The 13,397-nt window shown below is 41.9% G+C and overlaps 1 long non-coding RNA gene across 1 annotated transcript in view; it reads left to right on the top strand.

Annotated features, from left to right (window-relative positions):
- The window catches only part of LOC103145335 (uncharacterized), a 9,758-nt gene extending 3,878 nt beyond the window's left edge, over positions 1-5,880 (top strand). Inside the window, exon 2 of the long non-coding RNA XR_477011.2 lies at positions 1,457-5,880. This is a non-coding gene — a long non-coding RNA (uncharacterized LOC103145335). The remainder of the gene's footprint in view (positions 1-1,456) is intronic.
- Positions 5,881-13,397: the final 7,517 nt, after the last annotated feature.

Genomic DNA, 13,397 nt, shown 5'->3' with positions numbered 1-13,397 from the left:
CAGGGGTTGAGGGTCATGCATAATGCATGGGAGGTGTGTATGTATTCCTGTTACTGTCATCAAAATTATTTATTGTTAGGGGGACAGTAATGCTCATTGTGAGAGGAAAATGAGCAACTATTAAACCCAATGAGTTTACTTCCAACTTTAAAAGTATGACTGTAAATGAGAGTTTGCCACATTTTATTTGAACTTTTTGCTTGTTGCAACCAAATGACTGACATTACAATAATTCTGCACTGATTTCCCCTCATTTATTCCCCAAACCAACACACAGCAGGGGTTTAATTAGAAAGGTAGTGTAGCTGAACAGTCAACATGCTGCAGCTTGGAGTGACTAAACACTTCAATGCAGTATACTGAGCCGGCCGAAGATATAAATGAAACTTGCAGCTACTTGGCAGCCTTCTGATGGGATTGGGGATGTTATAGAAGTTTTTAATCCATTAATTTTTTTTAAAGGAGCAAACATGGGGAAGATAAAAGGGGATAAAAGTGGCTTATATGCTCATAGAGGTGCACCCCTCCCCTCACCCCTTAATGAAATTCGGTTGAGGGTTTTACACAACCTTGAGCCAGCCCTGGCAGTGTATAACTATTTAGTTGTGAACAAAAAGCAATTCCTCCACCATAACTCCCAACCAGCAATTTGAATGAAGGAGGTGTTCATGCATGAAAAAAAAAATAAAGGGAAAAACTTCCTGTTTTGAAAAAGACAAAATGGATAAAATTAAATGATAAATGCAGCAGCTCGTTTTTAATTTAAGCAACTTCTAGGGTTAAAGAAACCACTCTTTCAAATGTACAACACCACTCCTCACCCACACACAGACACAGTACTCATGAGATTTTGTACTTTTTCCATTTAAAACGAGTGTGTTTGTTGGTGTGGGGGGACGTGTGTGTCTAAGACGTCAGGGAAGTGAAGACGGCCTGCCTTTAGTGTCCAGACGTGGCAGATTGTGACCTTATCAATGTGAAACTCTTAAGATAAATTATTCATTGCACCTGTTTGATGTCTCTGGCCAAAGAATGACAAAGGTGTAACATTTAAGATGCATCTCAAAGGCATGAATACCAGCCACCTTGCAAAACCTGGCTTTTAAAAAAATAAATAAATTATCTGAGGCAACATGGAGGATTGCTTTTGGAGATCAAAAAACGTGACAATTAAAACACTGTTTTTTAAGTGTGACTCACAGACGCTGCACTATAACTCAGCTGCAGTAATTTCATCATTCATTGTTCAAGGTGCAGCGGCTGTCAGCCGTCGCCCTAACATGATATGACTCACAGGTGTCCTGTGTTCACGTGGGTCACGGCAGCAGGCCACCCACGTTGTCACTGCCTGCTATATCTTTCCTATAATTTGAAATATGAAGCAGAGAGTTTGCGTGAGTGATTTGGTAGAGCTAACCTTGCTCTCTGTAACCTGTCTTTGTTTGTCATCCCGCAGGCTCACAGCGCTGTAGCTGCAGGAGGCGTCCGAACAAACGCCGAAGGAGGACAGAGATGCTGGAATGGGGTTTTCCCTAATGCTGTTTGATTTTAGGAAGAGCTTGTGCCTATTTAGCAGGATAGGGGTTTATGTACTGGATAAATTGAGGATGAAAATTTGATTCTTCCTTATTGCCCTTTAGAAATCCCATTCCCAATTTTTATCTTGGCTTCTTTGAAAATTAAGATGTGGAAAAGAGTGTGGTTTGATTTTTCTGGGAATCTAACGTCAGCAACTTTCATAGCAGGAAATCAAAATGAAATTGTTTTGAAGTGATAGTGGTATTCAAATGTAAAAACCTATCATGGACTCTACTGGTTTAACTGTGACAAGATTAAAAGAATCAGTGGCTAAATAATAGCTTTACAAAGTTTGTTTATGCCCTTTACTTGTAAGCACATCAGTGACATGATATGAAAACAACACAAATTTCCTTAATATCTTCTAGAAATGCACCAATCAGAATTTTATGACAATACGGAATTTCAACTTTGGTCATTTGTTCTGATCTACCAATAAAATATATATTTTTTTTGTATTCCAATTTTTCTCTATGACAGATCATAGAGGAATAGTGTCGCTTGATGGAGATAGGAATTTTGAATTCAACAGAAAGCAAAGAATTAAAAAAATAATCAAACATTTCCCACTTTTTTTGTTTCTATCAGACCTCAAAAAGTTCCTCTTCATGGAGGGTTTAAGTTGACGTCTTTATGGAGTGAAAATGGTGTGAGTTTATACCTGTGGTAGTTTTAATGAGTCAGGGGGAAAAGTCAGATTTCTTGTTATTTGAATACTGTTTGATCATCGAACGCTAATGGTAGAATAACTTGATTATATATTGGGCAGTGGAAGAGCTAAAATCAGTCTCACTTGATTTCAAGATTTAACACCTTTCTTTGAGTCCGATTCACAATTTTGCATTCATTTTTTTCGTTATGTAAATTATTGGACTCATTTCACGCTTTATGGCTGGAAATGACTCGGGGTATTCCACAGCACAAAGTAAGAGACTGCAGTTTGCTTTAGCCCCATAGCAATAGATCAGGAAAAACAAGCAGAGAATGGACATTATTGATGATTTGTGCAGACGGACCTCAGACGATCTTGAATTATGTGTGAGAGCAAAAGATAGACACTTACACATTGCTGTGTTTACTTGGGTCTTGTGTATGTGTGTAGGTGCGTGTGCATGTGTGTGTGTGTGATAGCCAAGTCAGTTTTCCCTCAGATGTTCCTTGTGACCTTTGACCCTGGAGCCGGGGTCAAACCCTGACAAATGAGACGGTTGAGCTCTGAGCAGAGCAGCAAACATTCCACAACCATCTTCTGTCCTCCTTCTCCTGCTCCTTACATCACTCACCCCTGTCTCTCTCTCCATCTCCTCTTTAACTGCGACGGGAGCAAATGAAGTTTAAAACTAATAATGATGATATTGGATAAGTTTAACATGTGCCTTTTTATATTAAACCAGAGAAATCATTTGATCTGAGAGAAGTAAATGCTGCTGAAGAGTTGAAATTTTACAACTATGCACTTTAACAACACACTCCCTGTTGTGTCTACGAGTGCGTGCGTGTACGTGCGCACGCACACGCGTGTGTGTGTGTGTGTGTGTGTGTGTGTGGAGAGACTGTCAGTGATGTCAAGGATGAGAAATGTTGCTGTGAGGTTTTTTTACACACGCTGCTGGCTCCAGCATTTCCGGCAACATTTCTCACTCTGCCTCCCTCACACCATCCGCTCTCCTGCAATATCCCCACATTTTTCCGTCCTTTCCGTTCTCTTCCCTGCACCCTCCCCGCTTCACTTTCAGTCCCCACTTCAAACTTCCTCTCCTTGTGCCATCCTACTCATCCTAATCTCAGCCCTTTTCCTTTCTCTCTCTTTTTTTCTCTCGCTCGCTCTCTCTCTCACACGCACACTCTCTCCACCCACTATTCTCTCTGATTTTCTTGACACAGAATGCAACCACCTGTGTCTTTAGGATGAATGTGAGGAGTTATCCACCTTACCCCAGTGAGAGCTGGTTAAGGTAAGTGGGTTGTTGTTTATCCTACATTTTTTTGAATGAAATTGCTGTAACAAGCCTAACTACCCTTTACAAATGCTCCAGCTACAAGCCACTGCTGCGATAACTGTGAAAGCAGTTGTCTAATTATGAACGTCAGCAGAGCAGCCAGTGACGGAAAGGACATGCAATGCAGTAAGACGGTGTAACGCTATTGAACTTGTACATTGATGTAATGTAACAGTTACTGGAACGCAGTTCCACACAGCATGTAATCCTAATAAAAAAATTAAAAAAACCCACCAATATATGTACGTGTTTGTGTGTTTTTTTTTTTCCCCCTCCCCGTTTCTACTCCCACTTGAATTGTGATCGCATTTGATGTAGGCTGCTCTGTGATTCATTGGAGGGTACAGCTGCTTCACATGCCTTTTGGACTGGACAAAACTGTCTCCTCACAGGAAAGCTTGATCACATGTCTCAATCACACAGCGAGATCTGAGCTCTAATTGGCTGCGCACTGGGGCATCACCATGGCGAATCTGAGTAGCACGCATGCAGCTTTTTGATTCGGATAGTAAGACGGTGGTGGCGTATGGGGTTGTTGGGGGTCTGATTGAGGGTGAGGGGGGTCCTTTTGAGTAGAAAGACAGTGAGTTTCTGGCACATCTGTGAGCAGGACCACCTGGAACCCAGTTTGCCGTTGTGATTAACCTCAATGCACAGTGTAAAGCATAAACAGTGAGAATTGTTCATCTACACATGCGATAGCAAAAAAAATACAAGAGGAAATGGTGGAATGTCCTAAGAGCAGCCACTTTACTGCCTGATATACCAGAATGATTAAATTATAAATCTCTCACCATCAGCAAACAACTTGCTATGATTAAAATAGCCAGCAGGGGACAGAAAATAAGTGAAGAACATGTAGAGGCATTTCTATGTAATCACAGTCTTGTCTATGTCCGTAGTTTGGTCCAGCTGATTGTTTTTTACACCATCTTTTCTTCCTCCTCCTGCTCAGTATGTACACAGGGAGCTCAAGGGTGCAAAAGAAAAGGCTCCGAAGCATTCAATTCGCCGCCACCACCCACTGTTGTCCTACTGTTACCGAGTCATGGATGTCTTCCCCTATCCCCAAGGGATTCTGCCCCGTTTGCGCCCCAACCCTCCCACCTCTTCCTCAGCTAGCATGCACCCAGCTACCCATCCGCCAATCTCTTCTCCTCCTCCCTGCCTTTGCTCCCTTATTCAGCGTGTAAAAGCGACCCCTGAATGATGGATTACAGTGTCACTGCAGCCTGCGAAGGATTAATTTGTTTCATTGATTTCTCTTTAGGCAGAATGCCAGCGTCTGCCGCTTCCCACCTTTTTCCCCGAGACTCGCTGCTGTAATAGACGGTAATGGCCTAAGACAAATCAACCCCTTTTCTTGTAAAAATAGCACCAAATAACCCAACCCACCCTAACAGCTTGCACTCTACTTGGAAGCACATCAGGTGGTGGTGGTGCAGTGGTGGTGGTGGGTACCGGGAGAGGCCGGGGTGTGTGTGTGTGTGTGTGGTGGGGGGGTCTGTTCAATTTATCCTCATATTCAGTTTCTATCACTCTATCTGGCTACGTTTCGGTACCACCCTCCCTCTTCATTCAGAGCCGAGGCCAGAGGAGACCATCCTGTCGCTTTAACAAAGCCATAAGTCTGCCATACTTACTGCTCCCTCTCAGGCTTCACAATGGATGGGTAATGGCAGCGCTGTCTGGAGGGGGCTGCGGGAGTTGGGCCATTCTCTCCAGTAATGGAAGCTGTTACTGCCATTCCTTACACACCTGCAAGAACAGCTAACTGCTAACCACTGTGATCTATTGCAGAGGCCTCATTGCGCCGGGCTAAGGTTGAAGGGTTGTACTGACACCAGTGAATTAGGGCACATCCTTTCCCCCTCGCACCCCTGCCTTCGCTTTCCATTTCACACCAAAACCTGTGGAGGAGCAATGGAGATATTTCCAAGCAAATCTATAGCCCCAGAGTCCGCATTGGTGCAGCTTTCAGCCTCACAGACTGGCGATCTAGCTTTCCTGACATCCGCTGATTTAACACAGACATAAGATGCTGTCACATCTTTACTACTCTGTCACTGCCTTGAACGATGGGAAATCCAAACTGCCTGTAACATTAAGAACACCACTACAGGCCTACTGTCCTTGAATGCTTTCCAGTCCCGCAGAGATTTATGAGCTGAACCGCATCCATTAATCCACTGTTGATTTGCTGTGGCTACCCTGCGGGGTTTTTGGGGATCAGATATCATACAGTGCTGAAACTCACCCTGTCGTGCAAGACGGTGGAAAGCAGCTCTTTTACAAGAGCTGGAACAAAAGAAATGAATGGATAAATTTAAAATTCATTGCATATTCCACGTCTCTGCATGTTCAACCTGATAGATACGGGCTTATGACAGAAAAACACTGTCACTTAGATTATAAATGAGAATGTAAAACAGAGTGATGAGCCATACAAACCTCAGTATGGGTGAGTGAGAGCTGATGCACGATGCAATAATGACCCAGGCTTAGGGGAAATCTCATTGGCTCCCTGCAATCAATTTAACCATGTTTACAAAGCCACAATCTAAGGTTTGTGGCTGAGAGAGAGAGAGAGAGAGGAGGAGAGAGAAGGAGAGAGAACACTGGTCACCTGGTGCTCTTCTGGTTAAGCTGGCCTCTCTTGGGTAAACCCTCCATAAAGCCCCCTCTTGTCTGACACCACCAGGCCCTTCAAACACTCCTCTCAGACAGGGGGGATTAGGTAATCTCGACATGATACTGTCTTTTTCTCCATTTCTATCATTTTCTCTCCCTCTCTTTGACGCTGGCTCGCCTTCCCCTTCATTCTCATACATTACATCCCAACTCCCTCTCTCAAGGCTGTTGAAGAGCTTGTTCTGCTCAGGAAACATCTATCCTCGGGGGCCCTTACGATCTTAAGTGCCTCTGGAAAAGGTTAGTTGGCAGGTAATTGTCCAGTTGTGGCTCAGCTTATCTTAATTGCGGGTGCTTCAGTGCAACCTATACTTCCGTTAATGAAGAGACTTATGTGACATAACGTTAGAGGACAGGATGATGGGATGATGAAGGTATTTACATTTTTATATGCGTTTTCTTGCTCAGTTTTTGTGTTTTCTTCCTCCTGAATTGCGCCCTTGTGTATTTTAGCAGACGCAAGAGGACGGAGCCCAGCAAAAATATTTGCTCCCCTTTATTGCAGTACAACCACAAGTCTCATTGAATATCGAGGGGATTTTACATGACAGACCAATACAATGCAGTACATAATGTGAACAGGAATTAAAATGATAAATGGTTTTCAAAGTCCCTGAAACTTGAAAGCTGTGGTGTGCATTTGTATTCAATCGCCTTATCCATGTTTTCCACTTGTTGTGTGTATCTCCCACATGGATGCCAGAAAACAACAAATATGATTGCTTTCTATTTACAATGGCTTTCTTGTTGCTACTCTTCTATATTTGTGGAGTGCCTGACTTATAGCCGTCCTGTGGGAGCTGCGGATCTCTGCAGCTGCCACAGAGTTTCCACCTCTTAGCTAGTAGCGCCGGTCTGGTGTGTTTCCTGATCTTCATGACGCTGCTTGGTCACTAATGTCCCCAAGAAGAACTTTGAAACCTTCAGTCCAATTAAAATCAATTCAGCTAATTTCTAAAGTACCATTTCACAACATGCCGTCTCGAGGCACTTGACAAAAAAGGCAATTCAATTCAGTCATACATACATACCAACTGATCCTAGTTACGAAACAGTGCAATCAAATTCAGTTTATTCTTCAAATTGTTTAAAGGATTTCTATCTAAGGACCCCCAGCAGATTGCAATGAGTAACTGACTTGCAGTGTTCATTTCTCCAGGATGAGCACATAGCAAATACAAAAGCTGTATTTAAACTGAGTATACATTTTATACATGATCACTCCTTTTAGTTGGCTGTATAATCTTTTGGTTTTAAAGGTATTAGGACTTTCAGATGATCATTTGTAAAAAAAAAAAAAAAAGGAAAACCCCATATGATTTTAACTCTACTTTAAAATGATGTAGAGTTAAACACGACCTCCGTGTTTAGGACAATCCCATTATATCATAGTAAAATACACAGTAATTTTGCAAGGCGCTGTACTTTGAGCTTCAACAGTTTCTAACGTTCTGAAAACGTCCCTCGGAGTGTTGCTGGGTAGATTTCATTAGAACAAACTCAGTTCTTTGCAAAAAATCTATTGATTCTGCACTTGGACAGTGACAGAGGGAGTGCTGACCTCGTGGTGTTAAAATCCAAACAGCGAGGGCCTCGGCAAGTCCAAATCTATACTTCTATTAGCCATCTGATCATATGTATATCCATGTCGATGGGAAGCTTTAGGGGGTTAGTGTTTGCATTGCCTCAGTCAAAGGTCATGACTGACCAATAAAATATTTCTGGTGCACCATCAATAACTCCGACATGGAGACTAATACAGTATGTGATTGTGGGCAAGGGAAAGCTGCTGTGCTTGCTTTGAGCAGAATGGATGAACAAGAGGCCAAAAGGTGACCGGACAGACTTCAGCTCCCTGCCCCTGCACCCTCTCGTATGTGCATTTCATAGCAATAGGGGCAATTATAAAGGTATACTTCAGACAGGTCAAATGGGAGAGGGCAAAGTGCAGACCCTTTAAAGCACTGGCTGGAGTCAAAGGTTAGAAGGGACAGAGGACATCATAAGGTGCCCCTGGGTGTGGGGGTAATGGATTCAAGACAATAAAGACGCAGACCAATGAGAAAAGAAAACATGTTTAAATTATGATTCTGTAGACAAAAATGCCAAGAAGCTAATGCAATCAGAAATGAAATCGAGAAGTGACGACTTCCATCACTAGTAACTACATGGTGGATTTATGTTGCCATGCGATAAACTGTATGTTGTCTGTGGCGCCATCAGGCTTCATGGCTGTTAAATATGAATAGCCCAAGGTCACAGAAGGTCGTGGCTTACATTTAGCTTCAGTGACCAAATCCAAATGCAAAGGTCAAAGTGGAATTGCCCGAGTTGCACCAAAGCAATGTTTGCTCATCCCAATGTATGCATCGCACTGGCAGTGATTTATGGAGGGAGATAAATGTAAGGATGGGAAGAAAACACTCTCTTTCTCTTATCCTGTCAGACTCGGTAAATACACTACTCACTCATATCAATCACCATGTCATGGTATATCACCACTCTTTCACAACGACCACTGTATGCTTCCTGCTCAGATTAAAAACCGTCTTTGGCTCGCTCTGCCTTCTCCCCTCAACATCTGGGGAACACAGGAAATATTGTTGCATTTTCACACAAAAAACGTCTGCATGTCTGCATTACAGAAACCTTTGGGACAAAATGCACACGCCTTTTTCACTATGAAAGGTATGCACCTTAATTAGGTGAGAAAATCACTGCCTCTCCCGTATACTGCCCCTTTGCTGTAATTCAATTCTGAGCATTGAACCTGAAACATTTCATTCTTCTCTAATGAGCTTCCATATAAAACAACAAATAACAAAGGGATGCGATTTCATAAAAAAATTCTAGAACATTTAAAGTTCTTCATTTGCATTGTCTCATAAAAGCATTTATTTCCATTAAAGTTTAGCACATTTGGTATTTTTTTAAATTGCACATTTCAGAAATGTCAATTTTAGATTTTAAGCAACATATTAACACAAAGTAGTGAATGTTTGTAAAGTTGAAAGAAACAATGTGTGACTTAATATTTGATAGAAATAAAACCTAAAACATTTGGAGTGCATTTATAATCACCTTCCTTCTTTTGTAGAAACACCTTATGTGATTTCAGCTGTCTTTTGAGACACTTCTCTATCAGACCCGTCCGTCTTTGTAGCATGACTCAATTCAAAGAAAGCATCTGTGAACATCAGTTGTCAAGTTATGCCTCAGATTCTCCACTGGATTAAGGTCTGAACTTTGACTGGGTCATTCAAACACATGGATATGCTTTGATTTAACCCAGAGGTCTCCAAGTCCTCAGAACCTTGTGGAAGTTGATTGCATGTAGAGGAAGCAATTCAACCATTTGTTTCAGGTGTGTTAGACCTCTGAAAATGCACCTGCCCAAGAGAATAGAGCAGTGGAAATTAAGAGTTTGATCCAAACTACAGTGTTAAAATTCTGACTGGTGGCCCTTCACTACAGTTTCTGATCTTTTGCAGGTTCAAACATTCTCAAAGCACTATACTGCGAGCGCCATGTTTCAATGTGGGGATGCCATGATCAGGTAGACGTATGGTGCTAGTTTTGCATGTAGGTCAAAACTTCCATTTTTGGTCTTTCCTAACCAAATCACCTTCCTCCACCATTTGCAGACCTCTGCTAGCTTTCTTCGTCCCACTCTTTCATAACGACCAAATTTGTAAAGTGCGCCATGACGATGTTTTGGTTTGCTTTGGTGTCATTTTCCATTTTCAGTTCATAAATTGCACACTGCCCTGTGGGGCTGTGCTATAAACTTATCCACAACTTTATCCCTGTGCTTATTTTGGACATCATGATGCTGCTTGTTCACTCATATTCTCTAGAAAACTTCTGAAGCCATCAGATGACAGCTGTATTTATACTATTTTGAAATTACGCAGAGACAGACTCTTATTTTCTCTTTTTAACTCAGTAGGTGTTGCCTAAATTCAGTCAGTTGCAAAGTATTTAAAATACGATAATATGTACACTCTTGACATATTAGAATCAGCTGTTCTAATATGTTTTATGCTCTCTTCAAAAACCATTGCAGATTACAAGAATTTTTCTCTGGCACGGGCAAATGAGCTTTTTTTTTGTGTTTTTGCAGGAGGCGACCGAGTCTGACCGGGTCTGCAATTAACTCTGTATCCTGGCTCTTTGAGGTTTGCGAGGCTCTTGAACACAAATGTCTTCTCAGTGTCTCTTTGGCTCCTTAAATGTGAAAAACAGCCCAGCCGCTGGTACGCCACAGCCTTTGCAAAACTGGCCCCGAGCGGTTCAGAATCCCGCCAGAGAAAAGTCCAAAAAGAAAACAAGCTTTTGAACTGTGGGCCAAAGCGGAAACACGGCCTAGTGGGCCGCTTCTTAACGTGAACCATAAAGGTCTATTTCCCTTCCCTTCAATAGCAATACATTTGCTCTTTACTTTAGTAAACATATTGCAGTTTTCCATGCCAAGATTAAAGAGTGATAATGCGGGACACTACGGGCACCAGTGCGCATTACCTGATACTTTCCATTTAGCTCAGCATTAGTCTGTATTTCAGCCTCTTTAAAAGTCCAAGGTTACAAAAACCTACTTGATGCCAGGGGAATTTCATAGTTAAAGTATTGAATGCTTCTCCTCATTCAAGTGAAATGTACAGTGTTGACTGCTGAGGTCAAGACTGAGGATTAGATACTACACTTCTCCCCCCTGGCAGCTATTTACGCCGTATGTCCTTCCCTTCCTGCGCGAACAATTGTGAACGCTGCTTACACGCAGGACAGGTCCTGCATGATCTGTCACATTCATCTCTATTTTGCATTCACCGTGGGACATTTGAACCACATCAGAATCTATTACCACCATGCAGATTCAGTCCCTGCTGACAACACAAATCACGATAAGATGGAGGAGTGACTCCATAAACACCCTCGCTTATATATCACATCTTATGAGCCGAATTGGATAAAAGATCTCACTCGTCGTTGGTCTATTTATACGGCCGGAGCGACGATATGAGTATCATTACATCTGTTTTTATCTTTAACCTATGTCTTATAATGCCTCAATCAAACAGCAGATGTAAATAGGTGCATGTGTGCGTTTATCTGCGAGCGCATCCATCACTCAGCTAAAGGAATTCCAACTCTACAGGTTATGAAGGGGAGATTTATGCTGTAATGCGTCAAATCAACAGACCTTTACAGTAAAATATGATTCTATCAATGAGCTAAATCAATAGTGCATGCAATACACTGTGTAATTATTACAGGAGTCTGTATCAATAAAGCTGTCATGTATGACCTCCTGCTAAAGGCTGCAGATAGAGGAGTCAGAGTCAAGGAGAGGCTTGCATCGCGGCTCTGTTCAGCGCTTCTTCACGTTTTGTCACTTTGCAAACACAGAGTTCTCTGTGATTTATTGGAATTTTAATATGATACAGCAATGGCAAGTACGGCATTGTTGTGAAATGAAAGGAAACGGATGCACAGTTTTCAGTGTTATTTTAACAGATGAAATGAAAAAAGGCTAAGAGTGGCATGCATTTGAATTCAGCCTCTCTGAGTCAAAGCTCTGAAGAATCTTCCGCACAGAAATGGCATCTGTAAGCCTTTCAGAGTTGGTCTCTCCCTATTGTGCACATCTTTTGAAAATAAAAAAAATAAAAAATAAATAAATAAATAAATAAATAAATAAAAAGCACACACAAAAAAAACAAAAATGGATGGATTGAGAAAAAGCTTGTGGCATTGTTTTATAATCTAATCTCTGCTATTAAATTTCTCTACAACTTTATAAGTGACATCTTGTGTTTTTTTTGTTTTGTTTTTTTTCATTCTTTCTGATGTTGATTGTTCTCTAATAAATCCATGAGGCCTTAACTGGATTCATACTAAGATTCATTTACAAACAGGTTGAATCTATTTAATTATTTGCTCACTTCTGAAAATTCAAATTGGTTGCACTGGGATCAGAGAAATACATGCTGGACTTATATTTTTTTTAAAAAACAACTGCATCATTTACTTCCACTTCACAGTCATGCATTATTTTGTGTTGATGTATGATCAATCCCAAAGGCAATCTTTTCAGGGCAGTTTTTTTTTTTTTTTAATCATAATAATATGTGGAAAAGCTCTGAGGGTATAAATACTTTTGCAAAGCCACTGTACTTTGCAATGTGGGGTAATGTCATTTAAGTATTCATAGCTAAAATAAAATTCAGACAAGGAAAGTTTCACAATATGTGACAATTTCCAGATAATTTATTTTACTCAACAATTAAAAGCACCGGGCCTGGATAAAAAACAGTCCAAGGCTTTCATTGCATACAGAGAAATCATGAATGATGAGGATGAGGCCGACTGCCTTCCTAGGGGTGCTAGGATCATTTCTTCCGAAATAATGCAGGAGCTGAAGAACGACTGTCAAAAGGAGCTTTGCATTGCACTACGATCCACATTCACACACAGACACACAGCGACGGAGCGTGAGGCAAGGACCAATGAGGCAGTTTATATCGGGATTTTGTTTCACAGCTCTGGCCTCCTGGGAGCGAGGGGTCTGCCAATAACACTTAAGAGACAGAGCAGGAAAAGTAAGTGCTTTTATTACAGCTCATCACTCATGTAATTTCTGGCAGCATTTGTGATTACAGATCAAGTGATTGACTAACTACACATTCGGCGGGCTGAGTTATGAAAGGGGCGCCTGCCATCCCAGCCTCGGCAGATCCTCGGTGTCAGCTGTAACTCACGCGCTCCCAGAGTGCTAAATCAAAGAGTGTGCTGTGCAGCAGGAAGAGTTAAATGATAACCTGAGCTTTACAGTAAATCTGCTAGAAATTAAACCTGCACGGACGCCGGCCTGGCCCCCCGATGCCGTACAGCGTGGGGTGAAAAAGGCTGGATGTAGGGGATCAATACAGGCCCCGATGGAGGTATTGATGGATGACAGGTGAAGTGAGAGTGTATGCGTGCGCGTGAGGGGTGGGATTGAATTCACCCCAGGGTTAGGCAGAGAGCAGGGCTCAGGGTGTTTAATCGACAGGTCTCACCTTGAATCGATTGCAAGGAGTCTTGCAGGGCAAAGACGTGATACACACAACCAACACTTACTCAAACTGA

This window comes from Poecilia formosa, unplaced genomic scaffold, assembly GCF_000485575.1.
Source record: "Poecilia formosa unplaced genomic scaffold, Poecilia_formosa-5.1.2 Scaffold5, whole genome shotgun sequence".
NCBI classification, from domain to species: Eukaryota; Metazoa; Chordata; class Actinopteri; order Cyprinodontiformes; family Poeciliidae; genus Poecilia; species Poecilia formosa.
This window is presented reverse-complemented; position numbering and strand designations above follow the sequence as displayed.